Source organism: Pseudophryne corroboree, unplaced genomic scaffold (assembly GCF_028390025.1).
Source record: "Pseudophryne corroboree isolate aPseCor3 unplaced genomic scaffold, aPseCor3.hap2 scaffold_941, whole genome shotgun sequence".
NCBI classification, from domain to species: Eukaryota; Metazoa; Chordata; class Amphibia; order Anura; family Myobatrachidae; genus Pseudophryne; species Pseudophryne corroboree.
In genome coordinates, this window is record NW_026970521.1 from 162,919 (window position 1) to 180,174 (window position 17,256).

Sequence of the window (17,256 nt, forward strand, 5' to 3'; positions counted from 1 at the left end):
AACAAGGTGATATCTAATTAGCACACAGGTAAGGAATTAAGAAAATCTTTATTTAAGGGTAAGATGTTTCTCACAAAATCATTGCCCCAATGCATCATTGAAATTCAAGCTGGAAAGATGATTTTAATATATCACTTGTACATTTTGTATTGCTCTTCTGGTGACAATGTAGTTTGTTTTTGTCAATTACCATTTTAATAATCGGGTAAAGAAAATTAAGTGGATTTTTGAAAGAAAACAATACTGTCTATATACTATTAAAACAAATTAAAAAGGTAAAAGTTATTGTACTTTAAGTAAAATAAAAAGAGCAAAAATATCAATCCCAGTTTTGGATTACTTTAATTAACAAAAAAAATGCATATAGCAGAGGATAATTTCAATCTGCCTACCTCTGGGTTATGGACCCAGCATGCTTCCATTACAGTACTCTGCTGCACATGTAAGTGCAAGAGATCCTGAAGCACTCACTCATCATGGGAAAGTACCAATGTGTTTCTTCATTGGTTGATGGAAGAAACATCTTACAAAAACTCTCCAGATTATTGACTATTTAAAGTTTTTCTAGGAAACGTTCTAGATGAATGCTTATTAGCCTTTGTCAGTATGTACTTTCACAAAGTGTCGCTGTAGCGCAATCAGTTAGTGTGTACGGCTATTAACCAAAAAGTTGGTGGTTCAATCCCACCCAGGGACGTAATTGACCTTGTGATCAGATTTTGGTGATATTTAAGTAGACAAGTCAAAATTTCAAACCCTCTCTTATGGTGTAGGGTACCTGGCCTACTCTGATGTAATCAGTTAGATTTGATTAAGTGATTTTATGAAAAAAACAGCTAGGAAGCACAATTTAGCAGTGGGTTGCAGAGAAAAAGAAATATGCTGGCAGAAAAATCCAATTGAGTGATTAAACAGCTCTTCATTTTCTGGCTTTATTTTTATGCTAACAAATTTGTTCTCTGAAAAGAGTCCACAAAGCCAAGTATCTGATTAACACCTTTGTAGGGATGGTTTTTCACCTATTACTAAATTAAACTTGCTTCATTGGAAAGGCAGCAAGTGATGTCATCCAAGCAGTGGGTCAAAGTTGGCTTCATCCCTCGTCTGCTTATGAAAAGAGAAAAGGGATATGCAGGGCATGGCGGCCTTTTGCGACGCTTGGATGACCCCTAGTTCGCATTAAACACCCCCACCCTCCTTCGGTGTGGGGCTCATGTTGGCCATGCCCCAGCCCCTAAAGCATTCAAGCTGATTTCTTGCAGCAGCTGGGTACTGTAACAGCTCCAGAGCTGCTCTGTAAGGCAAGTAAAAGGGTGTGGGCCCTGCAGCACTACCTGTAGTTTGCATTGTGCATTGGAAGGCACAAAGTAAGCAGACGGGAGGAGAAGTCAGGATAGTGCACAAGGTTATAGAAGGGATGGGCTCAAGAAAAGAGAAGTGGAAACAGACAGCATACTAGGCTGGAGAGAGACCTGAGACAAAGAGATCTGAATTATACGAGAGCCGTCCAGGGGAAACACAAATTATGCAGTCAAGTTTCCCACATTTGGGGAAATCGCAAGGGGCAGCACACCCAGAGTGCAATGGGTGAGCCTTGCCCTGGGAGAAGCACCTTCATGATCATAGTATCTCACCTGGCAGGTTAGTAGGAGTTGGGCTAGAGCTGGGGAGGGTCGCTGCTCGGGCACTACCTTTCAAGTGAAGGAGATCCAACTGAGGCAGCACAAGGGAACTCTCAAAAGAAGAACAAGGCTAGAGGAAGATCTGAGACAAAGAAATCTGACTTTTACCAGAGCTGACCAGAGGAAAGCACAAACACAGTCCACCACTACCACAAATAATGCAGTCGAGTTTCCCACATTTGGGGAAATCACAGGGGTCAGCATACCCAGAATGCAATGAATGAACCTCACCCTGGGAGAACAATCTTCATGACAATAGTATCTCCTATGCAAAATAAGTATGATTTGGGATAGGGCTGGGGAGGGCCGTTGCTCAGGCACATCTCTGTCAAGTAAAGGAGATTCAACTGAGGCAGCACAAGGGAACTCTCATCTGGGGACAACAACTGCAGGGAGAACACATATTTTCAGATGAACATGGGGTGGCAGAAGGCTGCCTAATACTGAAGCACCCCCAAACAACAAACCAAATGCAACAACTAGTGCAAGCATTCCTGGGGGATGGCCTGCAGCAGATGGATTTGAATATGGTGATGTCATCCAAGCAGTGGGTCAAAGTTGGCTTCAACCCTCGTCTGCATATGAAAAGAGAAAAGGAGCGTGCAGGGCATGGAGGCCTTTTGTGGTGCTTGGATGACCCCTAGTTCGCATTAAGCACCCCCACCCTCCTTCGGTGTGGGGCTCATGTTGGCCATTCCCCAGCCCCTGAAGCATTCAAGCTGATTTCTTGCAGCAGCTGGGCACTGTAACAGCTCCAGAGCTGCTCTGTAAAGCAAGTAAAAGGGTGTGGGCCCTGCAGCACTACCCGTAGTTTGCATTGTGCATTGGGAGGCACAAAGTAAGCAGACGGGAGGAGAAGTCAGGATAGTGCACAAGGGTATAGAAGGGAGGGGCTCAAGAAAAAAGAAGTGGAACCAGACAGCAAACTAGGCTGGAGAGAGACCTGAGACAAAGAGATCTGAATTACATGAGAGCCGACCAGGGAAAACTCAAATTATGCAGTCAAGTTTCCCACATTTGGGGAAATCGCAGGGGCAGCACACCCAGAGTGCAATGGGTGAGCCTTGCCCTGGGAGAAGCAACTTCATGATCATAGTATCTCACCTGGCAGGTAAGTAGGAGTTGGGCTAGAGCTGGGGAGGGTCGCTGCTCGGGCACCCCCCTGTCAAGTGAAGGAGATCCAACTGAGGCAGCACAAGGGAACTCTCGAAAGAAGACAAAGGCTAGAGGAAGATCTGAGACAAAGAAATCTGACTTTTACCAGAGCTGACCAGAGGAAAGCACAAACACAGTCCCCCACTACCACAAATAATGCAGTCGAGTTTCCCACATTTGGGGAAATCACAGGGGTCAGCATACCCAGAATGCAATGAATGAACCTAACCCTGGGAGAACAATCTTCATGACCATGGTATCTCCTATGCAAAATAAGTATGATTTGGGATAGGGCTGGGGAGGGCCGTTGCTCAGGCACATCTCTGTCAAGTAAGTTGCATTTGATTTGTTGTTTGGGGGTGCTTCAGTATTAGGCAGCCTTCTGCCCTACCATGTTCATCTGAAAATATGTGTTCTCCCTGCAGTTGTTGTCCCCAGATGAGAGTTCCCTTGTGCTGCCTCAGTTGAATCTCCTTTTGGAGAAGACCTCAATAAGATTGTAGCTGATCTGGCTACTGCTAAAACAGCTTGCCTACCTAGTATGACTCCTACCACGCAGAAGGCTAAAAGTACTTTTCTTGGCCCTTTCATCCTCCAGGTAAAGCGTACCCAAGGTCAGGCATACCCAAAGCAAGCTCATGTTTCCAGACCTGCCAAGCCCAGACTGAAGCAATCCTGGGCTGCCCATCAGCCTGCTTCCAAAACGGACAAGCCTGCCGCATGACGGTGCAGGCCTCCCTCTGGGGGATCCCAGGGTGGGGGGCCCGACTTCTAGGTTTGGCAAAGAAAGGTATAATTCTAAGCTAGAGAATTCTGTTTGGAGCTCACCTTGTACTTTGTGAAGAAATAATCAGCATTGTGGCTGAGCAGATACATGTAGTGTGTGGCTGCAAACTGCATGGATCTGCTGCGTTGTAATGCTGATTCTTTTTTTTTGCAAAGTACCAATAGCTTCATATAATGTTCACAATTTTTATGCAGGATCAAATAGCTCAATAGGTAGGGTGTTTGATTAGAATTCAACAGGTTATAGGTTTGAATCCTGGGTATGGTAGTTTGAGATGTGTTATTTAATAAAGTATGTTGTTCTGACTGCCGGCATCCTATCACCTGGGATATCATACTAAATAAATGGAGTTGAGAAAAAATTTTTTTTTTTTTTTAACTAGGGACAATTTCCAGATACTTCTCTTTATAACTGAGATTGCCCCCTGGAACTTCACATCAGTTGACAACTATGCATGAGTGGGCAGTGCTTGCCCTGGATCTGTCCACCCATTTATGTGCCGCCATAAAATAAAGCATGACTAACAGTTATCCTGGGCGTACACTACACAATTATCTGTCAGGCTATCTATCCAGTCTGGATGGATGGAATGAAAATCTGGTAATGTATAGGAGCAAATGTCAATTAACCATTTGCTCCCAAACACTAGAAAAGTGGTCAAAAATGGTCATTACACAAATTGGTTAAACCCAAAATTTAACCAATTTGTTTAGGGGACCATTTTTGTCCATTTTTTAGTGTTTGAGAGTAAATCGTTGATGGTCATTTGCTCACATAGATAACCGGATTTCTATTCCAACCAGCCAGTGTTGGAGAGATGGTCTGCCAGATTACATAATGCATACCAGAGCCATAACTAGACTTTTTGGTGCCCTGTGACAGAGAATTATATGCCCTCCCCCCCATTTTTGCAATATGGACAAAAGGCGCATGCCTTGTGGGGAAGGGGCATAACAAGATTGGTCTCAGAGAAAGCACATGAGATATGAAGATATATCTAGTATACTTGACACTCAATGGTTTGTGGTATTGCAGGGGTGCCCTCCTTAAATGCATATACAGTCACACATGGCATGTTTGTGTAAATGGCATATCAGCAGTCAGCACTAACTGGTGACATGCCATTTGTACAAGTAAGCCATGTGTGACTAATATATAAACATACTTTATTAAATAACACCTCAAACTATCATACCCAGGATTCAAACCTATAACCTGTTAAATTCTAATCAAACACCCTACCCATTGAGCTACTTGATCCTGCATCTATTCTAACCTCCAAAAACAGATTCAGTTGCATTTTCCAGCGTGTTTTGTTTGCGCCTTTGCAAATGTCTTACATCGACAAACTTATTTAGTACTATTTTGCAAATAGGGTTACATTGTCGCAACATTGTGTTCCCTAATTGCTTGATTTTTTAAATGCAAAAATTGATAAAGACACCTGATAATTGCTCTGTGGAGTCTTCTTTTGTGTCTACTTCTTATCTACATTTAATTCCCTACCTATAATCAAGGCATTTTTAAATGCTGGGTGCTGCCAGGACGTGAGGCCTACCTAGTCTTTAGATCTGAATTTGAATGTACTTGTGAACTAACTTAATTTCCTACTTCTAAACTCATTCCTAAATTCACTACTTACATTAATCCTGTAGTTGGGCATTTTGAGCCTTCAATTGTGGGCATTGTTTTGTGTCCAGACCAGCAGCTGGTGGTGTGCATTTGCTGGAAAGGCATCGAAGACCTCCGATATGCTGCATCTCCTGATGTGTGTCTGCCTCAAGTGGCTGTCAGCAAATGCATGCTAGACACCCCATTCCAAGCTGATTGTGACATCACGGAACATGCATCATAGAACAGGCATGCTAGAACATGGGTCTTCAACCTGCGACCCTCCAGCTGCTGTGGAACTACATATCCCAGCATGCCCTGCCTCAGTTTTAGCATACCTTAATAGCAAAACTGTGGCAGGGCATGCTGGGATGTGTAGTTTCACAGCAGCTGGAGGGCCACAGGATGAAGACCCATGTGCTAGAACCAAACCGCAGGTACATTGAATGCTAGCAAGCTGAATGTTTAAATCCTTTTTGTTCCGCAGCATTCCAATGCGGAAGATTCCATGGAACCAGAGATTATTCCATTGAGAAGGACATGCTGCCTGGATGACTGCACTGTGCAAATTAAATCACGGAGCCAGTTGGCTTGTGGGTGGCTCTGGTGACTGGGTGGTTGGGTGGGCGGTGTGTCGGAGGTGGAGCACATGCAAATGAATGTGTATCATCCAGCTAGTGAGAGAGAAAACTCATGCAGGAGTGTGCCTGCTTGTCAGTGAGTTATGCACCTTGCCAGACGTCAAATCTACATGGAGCAACTGGAGGGGACAAGAGCAGGTTTGGAAAATATAGACAGAAGAGCATATATGCTGGCGCATTCTCCATGATTGTGTCAGCTTATGTTTTGGTGCACTGCACTTTCCTCCACTAAGTTTTAGCCATTTTGTTTAAACGCAAGTGTAGTTGCTTCTCGCTCTTTTGGCTGTGATATTGTATTGTGGTTGAAGAGTCTGCTGGAGGGATTGTTTTCTTCATTGGCGAGAGACTGAAGATATTCCAGGATGGAAGGCTTGGGAACACTATCCGTTTTTCAGTTGTGGAAGAGTTGAAAGACCGGATTGGACTACATTCTATAGTAAAGGGTATCTTTGTATTTATTAATCCTCCCTTTATATGTGTCTGTCTTTCAATAAAGCTTTGGGCTTGTGATTCCGTCACCCTCTTACACTCCACACCCATAGCCTTATTAACTATTGTATTGTTTAAATGTATAGTGCAGTTCATGATTTATAGTGTAGGCTGACCTGTGCTGTAGTTCTTGAACTGTACTATACCGACAGCATTTGTATTGTGTTTTGGCTGTGCTGCAACACAGTACTTATGTGTGTAATGTTTATGTATGTTTTTTTGCTTCTTTATGTCAATAAAGACTGCTTTTTCAATCCAATATCTGAAAACAATCAATGTTTATCTTTGATGGCAATAGAAGTGGTATGATATTTGCTGCTTTTGAAAGGCAATATCTGATATGTCCCCTATCTGGGAACCATATATTAAATGGCTTTTCAGAAAAGGGAGATGGGAGAAGAGCTTTCAGTACTTGTAGGACCGATGCACATTTCCTATTCTAGCCTCCAAAAACAGATTCAGTTGCATTTTCCAGCGTGTTTTGGATGCGCCTTTGCAAATGTCTTACATCGACAAACTTATTTAGTACTATTTTGCAAATAGGGTTACATTGTTGCAACATTGTGTTCCCTAATTGCTTGATTTTTTAAATGCAACAATTGATAAAAACACCTGATAACTGCTCTGCGGAGTCTTATTTTGTGTCTACTTCTTATCTACATTTAATTCCGTACCTCTAATCAAGGCATTTTTAAATGCTGGCGGCTGCCAGGACGTGAGGCCTACCTAGACTTTAGATCTGAATTTGAATGTACTTGTGAACTAACTTAATTTCCTACTTCTAAATTCATTCCTAAATTCACTACTTACATGAATCCTGTAGTTGGGCATTTTGGGACTTCGATTGTGGGCATTGTTTTGTGTCCAGACCAGCAGCAGGTGGTGTGCATTTGCTGGAAAGGCATCAAAGACCTCCGATATGCTGCATCTCCTGATGTGTGTCTCCCTCAAGTGGCTGTCAGCAAATGCCTGCTAGACACCTCATTCCAAGCTGATTGTGACATCACGGAACATGCATCATAGAACAGGCATGCTAAAACATGGGTCTTCAACCTGCGACCCTCCAGCTGCTGTGGAACTACACATCCCAGCATGCCCTGCCTCAGTTTTAGCATACCTTATAGCAAAACTGTGGCAGGGCGTGCTGGGATGTGTAGTTTCACAGCAGCTGGAGGGCCACAGGATGAAGACCCATGTGCTAGAGCCAAGCCGCAGGTACATTGAATGCTAGCAAGCTGAATATTTAAATCCTTTTTGTTCCGCAGCATTCCAATGCGGAAGATTCCATGGAACCAGAGATCCTTCCATTGAGAAGGACATGCTGCCTGGATGACTACACTGTGCAAATTAAATCACGGAGCCAGTTGGTTTGTGGGTGGCTCTGGTGACTGGGTGGTTGGGTGGGTGGTGTGTCGGAGGTGGAGCACATGCAAATGATTGTGTATCATCCAGCTAGTGAGAGTGAAAACTCATGCAGGAGTGTGCCTGCTTGTCAGTGGGTTATGCACCTTGCCAGACGTTAAATCTACATAGAGCAGCTGGAGGGGACAAGAGCATGTTTGCAAAATATAGATAGAAGAGCATATATGCTGGCGCATTCTCCATGATTGTGTCAGCTTATGTTTTGGTGCACTGCACTTTCCTCCACTAAGTTTTAGCCATTTTTGTTAAGCTCAAGTGTAGTTGCTTCTCGGCCTTTTGGCTGTGATCTTGTATTGTGGTTGAAGGGTCTGCTGGAGGGAGGGATTGCTTTCTTCATTGGCGAAAGACCAAAGATATTCCAGGATGGAAGGCTTGGGAACACTATCTGTTTTTCAGTTGTGGAAGAGCACAGAGGTCGGATTGGACTACATTCTATAGTAAAGGATGTCTTTCTATTTATTAAACCTCCCCTTATATGTGTCAGTCTTTCAATAAAGCTTCGGGCTTGTGATTCCCTCACCCTCTTACACTCCACACCCATAGCCTTATTAACTGTTGTATTATTGTACAGTTTAAATGTATAGTGCAGTTCATGATTTATAGTGTAGGCTGGCCTGTGCTGTAGTTCTTGAACTGTACTATACCATCAGCATTTCTATTGTGTTTTGGCTGTGCCGCAACGCGGTACTTATGTGTGTAATGTTTATGTATGTTTTTTTGCTTCTTTATGTGCATCGGTCCTACAAGTAATGAAAGCTCTTCTCCCATCTCCCTTTTCTGAAAAGCCATTTAATATATGGTTCCCAGATAGGGGACATATCAGATATTGCCTTTCAAAAGCATCAAATATCATACCACTTTTATTGCCATCAAAGATAAACATTGATTGTTTTCAGATATTGGCTTGAAAAAGCAGTCTTTATTGACATAAAAAAAAAACATACATAAACATTGCACACATAAATACAGTGTTGCAGCACAGCCAAAACACAATACAAATGCTGACGGTATAGTACAGTTCAAGAACTACAGCACAGGCCAGTCTACACTATAAATCATGAACTGCACTATACATTTAAAGTATACAATAATACAACAGTTAATAAGGCTATGGGTGTGGAGTGTAAGAGGGTGAGGGATTCACAAAACCGAAGCTTTATTGTAACACAGACACATATAAGGGGAGGGTCAATAAATAGAAAGATATCCTTTACTATAGAATGTAGTCCAATCCGACCTCTGTGCTCTTCCACAACTGAAAAACAGATAGTGTTCCCAAGCCTTCCATCCTGGAATATCTTTGGTCTTTCGCCAATGAAGAAAACAATCCCTCCCTCCAGCAGACCCTTCAACCACGATACAAGATCACAGCCAAAAGGCCGAGAAGCAACTACACTTGAGCTTAACAAAAATGGCTAAAACTTAGTGGAGGAAAGTGCAGTGCACCAAAACATAAGCTGACACAATCATGGAGAATGCGCCAGCATATATGCTCTTCTATCTATATTTTGCAAACCTGCTCTTGTCCCCTCCAGCTGCTCTATGTAGATTTAACGTCTGGCAAGGTGCATAACCCACTGACAAGCAGGAACACTCCTGCATGAGTTTTCTCTCTCACTAGCTGGATGATACACAATCATTTGCATGCGCTCCACTTCCGACACACCACCCACCCAACCACCCAGTCACCAGAGCCACCCACAAGCCAACTGGCTCCGTGATTTAATTTGCACAGTGTAGTCATCCAGGCAGCATGTCCTTCTCAATGGAAGGATCTCTGGTTCCATGGAATCTTCCGCATTGGAATGCTGCGGAACAAAAAGGATTTAAATATTCAGCTTGCTAGCATTCAATGTACCTGCGGCTTGGCTCTAGCACATGGGTCTTCATCCTGTGGCCCTCCAGCTGCTGTGAAACTACACATCCCAGCATGCCCTGCCACAGTTTTGCTATTAAGGTATGCTAAAACTGAGGCAGGGCATGCTGGGATGTGTAGTTCCACAGCAGCTGGAGGGTCGCAGGTTGAAGACCCATGTTTTAGCATGCCTGTTCTATGATGCATGTTCCATGATGTCACAATCAGCTTGGAATGGGGTGTCTAGCAGGCATTTGCTGACAGCCACTTGAGGGAGACACACATCAGGAGATGCAGCATATCGGAGGTCTTCGATGCCTTTCCAGCAAATGCACACCACCTGCTGCTGGTCTGGACACAAAACAATGCCCACAATCGAAGTCCCAAAATGCCCAACTACAGGATTCATGTAAGTAGTGAATTTAGGAATGAATTTAGAAGTAGGAAATTAAGTTAGTTCACAAGTACATTCAAATTCAGATCTAAAGACTAAACACAAAACACAAAATAAGACTCCACAGAGCAATTATCAGGTGTCTTTATTAATTGTTGCATTTAAAAAATCAAGCAATTAGGGAGCACAATGTTGCGACAATGTAACCCTATTTGCAAAATAGTACTAAATAAGTTTGTCGATGTAAGACATTTGCAAAGGCGCAAACAAAACACGCTGGAAAATGCAACTGAATCTGTTTTTGGAGGTTAGAAAAGATGCAGGATCAAGTAGCTCCATGGGTAGGGTGTTTGATTAGAATTCAACAGGTTATAGGTTTGAATCCTGGGTATGATAGTTTGAGGTGTTATTTAATAAAGCATGTTTATATATTAGTCACACATGGCTTACTTGTACAAATGGCATGTCACCAGTTAGTGCTGACTGCTGATATGCCATTTGCACTAAAACAAATTAAAATGGTAAAAGTTATTGTACTTTAAGTAAAAATAAAAGCTAAAATATCAATCCCAGTTTTGGATTACTTTAATGAACAAAAAAAAAATGCATATAGCAAAGGATAGTTTCAATCTGCCTACCTCTGGGTTATGGACCCAGCATGCTTCCATTACAGTACTCTGCTGCACATGTAAGTGCAAGAGATCCTGAAGCACTCACTCATCATGGGAAAGTACCAATGTGTTTCTTCATTGGTTGATGGAAGAAACATCTTACAAAAACTCTCCACATTATTGACTTTTTAAAATGTTTCTAGGAATCGTTCTAGATGAATGCTTATTAGCCTTTGTCAGTATGGACTTTTACAAAGTGTTGCTGTGGCGCAATCAGTTACTGTGTAAGGCTATTAACCAAAAGGTTGGTGGTTCAATCCCACCCAGGGACGTAATTGACCTTGTTATCAGATTTTGGTGATCTTTATGTAGACAAGTGAAAATTTCAAACCCCCTCTTATGGTGTAGGGTACCTGGCCTTCTCTGATGTAATCAGAGTTAGATTTGATTCAGTGATTTTATAAAAACAGCTAGGAAGCACAATTTAGCAGTGGGTTGCAGAGAAAAAGAAATATGCTGGCAAAAAAATCCAATTGAGTGATTAAACAGCTTTTCATTTTCTGGCTTTATTTTTATGCTAACAAATTTGTTCTCTGAAAAGTGTCCACAAAGCCAAGTTTCTGATTAACACATTTGTAGGGATGGTTTTTAACCTATTACTAAATTAAACTTGCTTCATTGGAAAGGCAGCAAGATGCATCCTCATTTCAATATCTACTGAAATAATACAGGTTGACACCAGGAAACATTAACGCCACTGCATCCTTTGTGCTTTCTCATGTGGAAGTCTGTTTAATGTGAAAACAAGGTGATATCTAATTAGCACACAGGTAAGGAATTAAGAAAATCTTTATTTAAGGGTGAAGATGTTTCTCACAAAATCGTTGCCCCAATGCATCATTGAAATTCAAGCTGGAAAGATGATTTTAATATATCACTTGTACATTTTGTATTGCTCTTCTGGTGACAATGTAGTTTGTTTTTGTCAATTACCATTTTAATAATCGGGTAAAGAAAATTAAGTGGATTTTTGAAAGAAAACAATACTGTCAATATACTATTAAAACAAATGAAAATGGTAAAAGTTATTGTACTTTAAGTAAAAATAAAAGAGCAAAAATATCAATCCCAGTTTTGGATTACTTTAATTAACAAAAAAAAAACGCATATAGCAGAGGATAGTTTCAATCTGCCTACCTCTGGGCTATGGACCCAGCATGCTTCCATTACAGTACTCTGCTGCACATGTAATTGCAAGAGATCCTGAAGCACTCACTCATCATGGGAAAGTACCAATGTGTTTCTTCATTGGTTGATGGAAGAAACATCTTACAAAAACTCTCCAGATTATTGACTATTTAAAGTTTTTCTAGGAAACGTTCTAGATGAATGCTTATTAGCCTTTGTCAGTATGTACTTTTGCAAAGTGTCGCTGTGGCGCAATCAGTTAGTGTGTACAGCTATTAACCAAAAGGTTGGTGGTTCAATCCCACCCAGGGATGTAATTGACCTTGTTATCAGATTTTGGTGATCTTTAAGTAGACAAGTCAAAATTTCAAAAACCCCTGTTATGGTGTAGGGTACCTGGCCTTCTCTGATGTAATCAGAGTTAGATTTGATTCAGTGATTTTATAAAAACAGCTAGGAAGCACAATTTAGCAGTGGTTTGCAGAGAAAAAGAAATATGCTGGCAAAAAAATCAAATTGAGTGATTAAACAGCTCTTCATTTTCTGGCTTTATTTTTATGCTAACAAATTTGTTCTCTGAAAAGTGTCCACAAAGCCAAGTATCTGATTAACATCTTTGTAGGGATGGTTTTTCACCTATTACTAAATTAAACTTGCTTCATTGGAAAGGCAGCAAGATGCATCCTCATTTCAATATCTACTGAAATAATACAGGTTGACACCAGGAAACATTAACGCCACTGCATCCTTGCTGCTTTCTCATGTGGAAGTCTGTTTAATGTGAAAACAAGGTGATATCTAATTAGCACACAGGTAAGGAATTAAGAAAATCTTTATTTAAGGGTGAAGATGTTTCTCACAAAATCGTTGCCCCAATGCATCATTGAAATTCAAGCTGGAAAGATGATTTTAATATATCACTTGTACATTTTGTATTGCTCTTCTGGTGACAATGTAGTTTGTTTTTGTCAATTACCATTTTAATAATAGGGTAAAGAAAATTAAGTGGATTTTTGAAAGAAAACAATACTGTCAATATACTATTAAAACAAATTAAAATGGTAAAAGTTATTGTACTTTAAGTAAAAATAAAAGAGCAAAAATATCAATCCCAGTTTTGGATTACTTTAATTAACAAAAAAAAAAATGCATATAGCAGAGGATAGTTTCAATCTGCCTACCTCTGGGTTAAGGGGCCCAGCATGCTTCCATTGCAGTACTCTGCTGCACATGTAAGTGCAAGAGATCCTGAAGCACTCACTCATCATGGGAAAGTACCAATGCGTTTCTTCATTGGTTGATGGAAGAAACATTTTACAAAAACTCTCCAGATTATTGACTTTTTAAAGTTTTCTAGGAAACGTTCTAGATGAATGCTTATTAACCTTTGTCAGTATGCACTTTTGCAAAGTGTCTCGGTGGTGCAATCGGTTAGTGTGTTTGGTTATTAACCAAAGGGTTGGTGGTTCAATCCCACCCAGGGATGTTATTGACCTTGTCATCAGATTTTGGTGATCTTTAAGTAGACAAGTCAAAATTTCAAACCCCCTCTTATGGTGTAGGGTACCTGGCCTTCTCTGATGTAATCAGAGTTAGATTTGATTAAGTGATTTTATAAAAGAACAGCTAGGAAGCACAACTTAGCAGTGGGTTGCAGAGAAAAAGAAATACGCTTGCAGAAAAATCCAATTGAGTGATTAAACAGCTCTTCATTTTCTGGCTTTATTTTTATGCTAACTAATTTGTTCTCTGAAAAGTGTCCACAAAGCCAAGTATCTGATTAACACCTTTGTAGGGATGGTTTTTCACCTATTACTAAATTAAACTTGCTTCATTGGAAAGGCAGCAAGTGATGTCATCCAAGCAGTGGGTCAAAGTTTGCTTCAACCCTCGTCTGCTTATGAAAAGAGAAAAGGGATATGCAGGGCATGGCGGCCTTTTGCGACGCTTGGATGACCCCTAGTTCGCATTAAACACCCCCACCCTCCTTCGGTGTGGGGCTCATGTTGGCCATGCCCCAGCCCCTGAAGCATTCAAGCTGATTTCTTGCAGCAGCTGGGTACTGTAACAGCTCCAGAGCTGCTCTGTAAGGCAAGTAAAAGGGTGTGGGCCCTGCAGCACTACCTGTAGTTTGCATTGTGCATTGGAAGGCACAAAGTAAGCAGACGGGAGGAGAAGTCAGGATAGTGCACAAGGTTATAGAAGGGAGGGGCTCAAGAAAAGAGAAGTGGAAACAGACAGCATACTAGGCTGGAGAGAGACCTGAGACAAAGAGATCTGAATTATACGAGAGCCGTCCAGGGGAAACACAAATTATGCAGTCAAGTTTCCCACATTTGGGGAAATCGCAAGGGGCAGCACACCCAGAGTGCAATGGGTGAGCCTTGCCCTGGGAGAAGCACCTTCATGATCATAGTATCTCACCTGGCAGGTTAGTAGGAGTTGGGCTAGAGCTGGGGAGGGTCGCTGCTCGGGCACTACCTTTCAAGTGAAGGAGATCCAACTGAGGCAGCACAAGGGAACTCTCAAAAGAAGAACAAGGCTAGAGGAAGATCTGAGACAAAGAAATCTGACTTTACCAGAGCTGACCAGAGGAAAGCACAAACACAGTCCACCACTACCACAAATAATGCAGTCGAGTTTCCCACATTTGGGGAAATCACAGGGGTCAGCATACACAGAATGCAATGAATGAACCTCACCCTGGGAAAACAATCTTCATGACAATAGTATCTCCTATGCAAAATAAGTATGATTTGGGATAGGGCTGGGGAGGGCCGCTGCTCAGGCACATCTCTGTCAAGTAAAGGAGATTCAACTGAGGCAGCACAAGGGAACTCTCATCTGGGGACAACAACTGCAGGGAGAACACATATTTTCAGATGAACATGGGGTGGCAGAAGGCTGCCTAATACTGAAGCACCCCCAAACAACAAACCAAATGCAACAACTAGTGCAAGCATTCCTGGGGGATGGCCTGCAGCAGATGGATTTGAATATGGTGATGTCATCCAAGCAGTGGGTCAAAGTTGGCTTCAACCCTTGTCTGCATATGAAAAGAGAAAAGGAGCGTGCAGGGCATGGAGGCCTTTTGTGGTGCTTGGATGACCCCTAGTTCGCATTAAGCACCCCCACCCTCCTTCGGTGTGGGGCTCATGTTGGCCATTCCCCAGCCCCTGAAGCATTCAAGCTGATTTCTTGCAGCAGCTGGGCACTGTAACAGCTCCAGAGCTGCTCTGTAAAGCAAGTAAAAGGGTGTGGGCCCTGCAGCACTACCCGTAGTTTGCATTGTGCATTGGGAGGCACAAAGTAAGCAGACGGGAGGAGAAGTCAGGATAGTGCACAAGGGTATAGAAGGGAGGGGCTCAAGAAAAAAGAAGTGGAACCAGACAGCAAACTAGGCTGGAGAGAGACCTGAGACAAAGAGATCTGAATTACATGAGAGCCGACCAGGGAAAACTCAAATTATGCAGTCAAGTTTCCCACATTTGGGGAAATCGCAGGGGCAGCACACCCAGAGTGCAATGGGTGAGCCTTGCCCTGGGAGAAGCAACTTCATGATCATAGTATCTCACCTGGCAGGTAAGTAGGAGTTGGGCTAGAGCTGGGGAGGGTCGCTGCTCGGGCACCCCCCTGTCAAGTGAAGGAGATCCAACTGAGGCAGCACAAGGGAACTCTCGAAAGAAGAACAAGGCTAGAGGAAGATCTGAGACAAAGAAATCTGAATTTTACCAGAGCTGACCAGAGGAAAGCACAAATACAGTCCCCCACTACCACAAATAATGCAGTCGAGTTTCCCACATTTGGGGAAATCACAGGGGTCAGCATACCCAGAATGCAATGAATGAACCTCACCCTGGGAAAACAATCTTCATGACAATAGTATCTCCTATGCAAAATAAGTATGATTTGGGATAGGGCTGGGGAGGGCCGCTGCTCAGGCACATCTCTGTCAAGTAAAGGAGATTCAACTGAGGCAGCACAAGGGAACTCTCATCTGGGGACAACAACTGCAGGGAGAACACATATTTTCAGATGAACATGGGGTGGCAGAAGGCTGCCTAATACTGAAGCACCCCCAAACAACAAACCAAATGCAACAACTAGTGCAAGCATTCCTGGGGGATGGCCTGCAGCAGATGGATTTGAATATGGTGATGTCATCCAAGCAGTGGGTCAAAGTTGGCTTCAACCCTTGTCTGCATATGAAAAGAGAAAAGGAGCGTGCAGGGCATGGAGGCCTTTTGTGGTGCTTGGATGACCCCTAGTTCGCATTAAGCACCCCCACCCTCCTTCGGTGTGGGGCTCATGTTGGCCATTCCCCAGCCCCTGAAGCATTCAAGCTGATTTCTTGCAGCAGCTGGGCACTGTAACAGCTCCAGAGCTGCTCTGTAAAGCAAGTAAAAGGGTGTGGGCCCTGCAGCACTACCCGTAGTTTGCATTGTGCATTGGGAGGCACAAAGTAAGCAGACGGGAGGAGAAGTCAGGATAGTGCACAAGGGTATAGAAGGGAGGGGCTCAAGAAAAAAGAAGTGGAACCAGACAGCAAACTAGGCTGGAGAGAGACCTGAGACAAAGAGATCTGAATTACATGAGAGCCGACCAGGGAAAACTCAAATTATGCAGTCAAGTTTCCCACATTTGGGGAAATCGCAGGGGCAGCACACCCAGAGTGCAATGGGTGAGCCTTGCCCTGGGAGAAGCAACTTCATGATCATAGTATCTCACCTGGCAGGTAAGTAGGAGTTGGGCTAGAGCTGGGGAGGGTCGCTGCTCGGGCACCCCCCTGTCAAGTGAAGGAGATCCAACTGAGGCAGCACAAGGGAACTCTCGAAAGAAGAACAAGGCTAGAGGAAGATCTGAGACAAAGAAATCTGAATTTTACCAGAGCTGACCAGAGGAAAGCACAAATACAGTCCCCCACTACCACAAATAATGCAGTCGAGTTTCCCACATTTGGGGAAATCACAGGGGTCAGCATACCCAGAATGCAATGAATGAACCTAACCCTGGGAGAACAATCTTCATGACCATGGTATCTCCTATGCAAAATAAGTATGATTTGGGATAGGGCTGGGGAGGGCCGTTGCTCAGGCACATCTCTGTCAAGTAAGTTGCATTTGATTTGTTGTTTGGGGGTGCTTCAGTATTAGGCAGCCTTCTGCCCTACCATGTTCATCTGAAAATATGTGTTCTCCCTGCAGTTGTTGTCCCCAGATGAGAGTTCCCTTGTGCTGCCTCAGTTGAATCTCCTTTTGGAGAAGACCTCAATAAGATTGTAGCTGATCTGGCTACTGCTAAAACAGCTTGCCTACCTAGTATGACTCCTACCACGCAGAAGGCTAAAAGTACTTTTCTTGGCCCTTTCATCCTCCAGGTAAAGCGTACCCAAGGTCAGGCATACCCAAAGCAAGCTCATGT

The 17,256-nt window shown here is 42.9% G+C and overlaps 10 non-coding genes across 10 annotated transcripts; all 10 read right to left on the bottom strand.

Annotated features, from left to right (window-relative positions):
• Window positions 1-1,485: 1,485 nt before the first annotated feature.
• Window positions 1,486-1,649, bottom strand: LOC135047676 (U1 spliceosomal RNA). The gene has a single exon (XR_010239671.1). It is a non-coding gene; the product is annotated as a U1 spliceosomal RNA (small nuclear RNA).
• Window positions 1,650-1,800: 151 nt separating this feature from the next.
• Window positions 1,801-1,964, bottom strand: LOC135047791 (U1 spliceosomal RNA). Its single transcript, XR_010239776.1, has one exon. It is a non-coding gene; the product is annotated as a U1 spliceosomal RNA (small nuclear RNA).
• Window positions 1,965-2,638: 674 nt separating this feature from the next.
• On the bottom strand, window positions 2,639-2,801 carry LOC135047695 (U1 spliceosomal RNA). The gene has a single exon (XR_010239686.1). It is a non-coding gene; the product is annotated as a U1 spliceosomal RNA (small nuclear RNA).
• Window positions 2,802-2,953: 152 nt separating this feature from the next.
• Window positions 2,954-3,117, bottom strand: LOC135047780 (U1 spliceosomal RNA). Its single transcript, XR_010239765.1, has one exon. It is a non-coding gene; the product is annotated as a U1 spliceosomal RNA (small nuclear RNA).
• A 10,993-nt stretch (window positions 3,118-14,110) lies between these two features.
• LOC135047677 (U1 spliceosomal RNA) lies at window positions 14,111-14,274 on the bottom strand. Its single transcript, XR_010239672.1, has one exon. It is a non-coding gene; the product is annotated as a U1 spliceosomal RNA (small nuclear RNA).
• A 150-nt stretch (window positions 14,275-14,424) lies between these two features.
• Window positions 14,425-14,588, bottom strand: LOC135047797 (U1 spliceosomal RNA). The gene has a single exon (XR_010239782.1). It is a non-coding gene; the product is annotated as a U1 spliceosomal RNA (small nuclear RNA).
• A 674-nt stretch (window positions 14,589-15,262) lies between these two features.
• On the bottom strand, window positions 15,263-15,425 carry LOC135047696 (U1 spliceosomal RNA). The gene has a single exon (XR_010239687.1). It is a non-coding gene; the product is annotated as a U1 spliceosomal RNA (small nuclear RNA).
• Window positions 15,426-15,577: 152 nt separating this feature from the next.
• On the bottom strand, window positions 15,578-15,741 carry LOC135047773 (U1 spliceosomal RNA). Its single transcript, XR_010239758.1, has one exon. It is a non-coding gene; the product is annotated as a U1 spliceosomal RNA (small nuclear RNA).
• A 674-nt stretch (window positions 15,742-16,415) lies between these two features.
• LOC135047697 (U1 spliceosomal RNA) lies at window positions 16,416-16,578 on the bottom strand. Its single transcript, XR_010239688.1, has one exon. It is a non-coding gene; the product is annotated as a U1 spliceosomal RNA (small nuclear RNA).
• Window positions 16,579-16,730: 152 nt separating this feature from the next.
• On the bottom strand, window positions 16,731-16,894 carry LOC135047755 (U1 spliceosomal RNA). Its single transcript, XR_010239741.1, has one exon. It is a non-coding gene; the product is annotated as a U1 spliceosomal RNA (small nuclear RNA).
• Window positions 16,895-17,256: the final 362 nt, after the last annotated feature.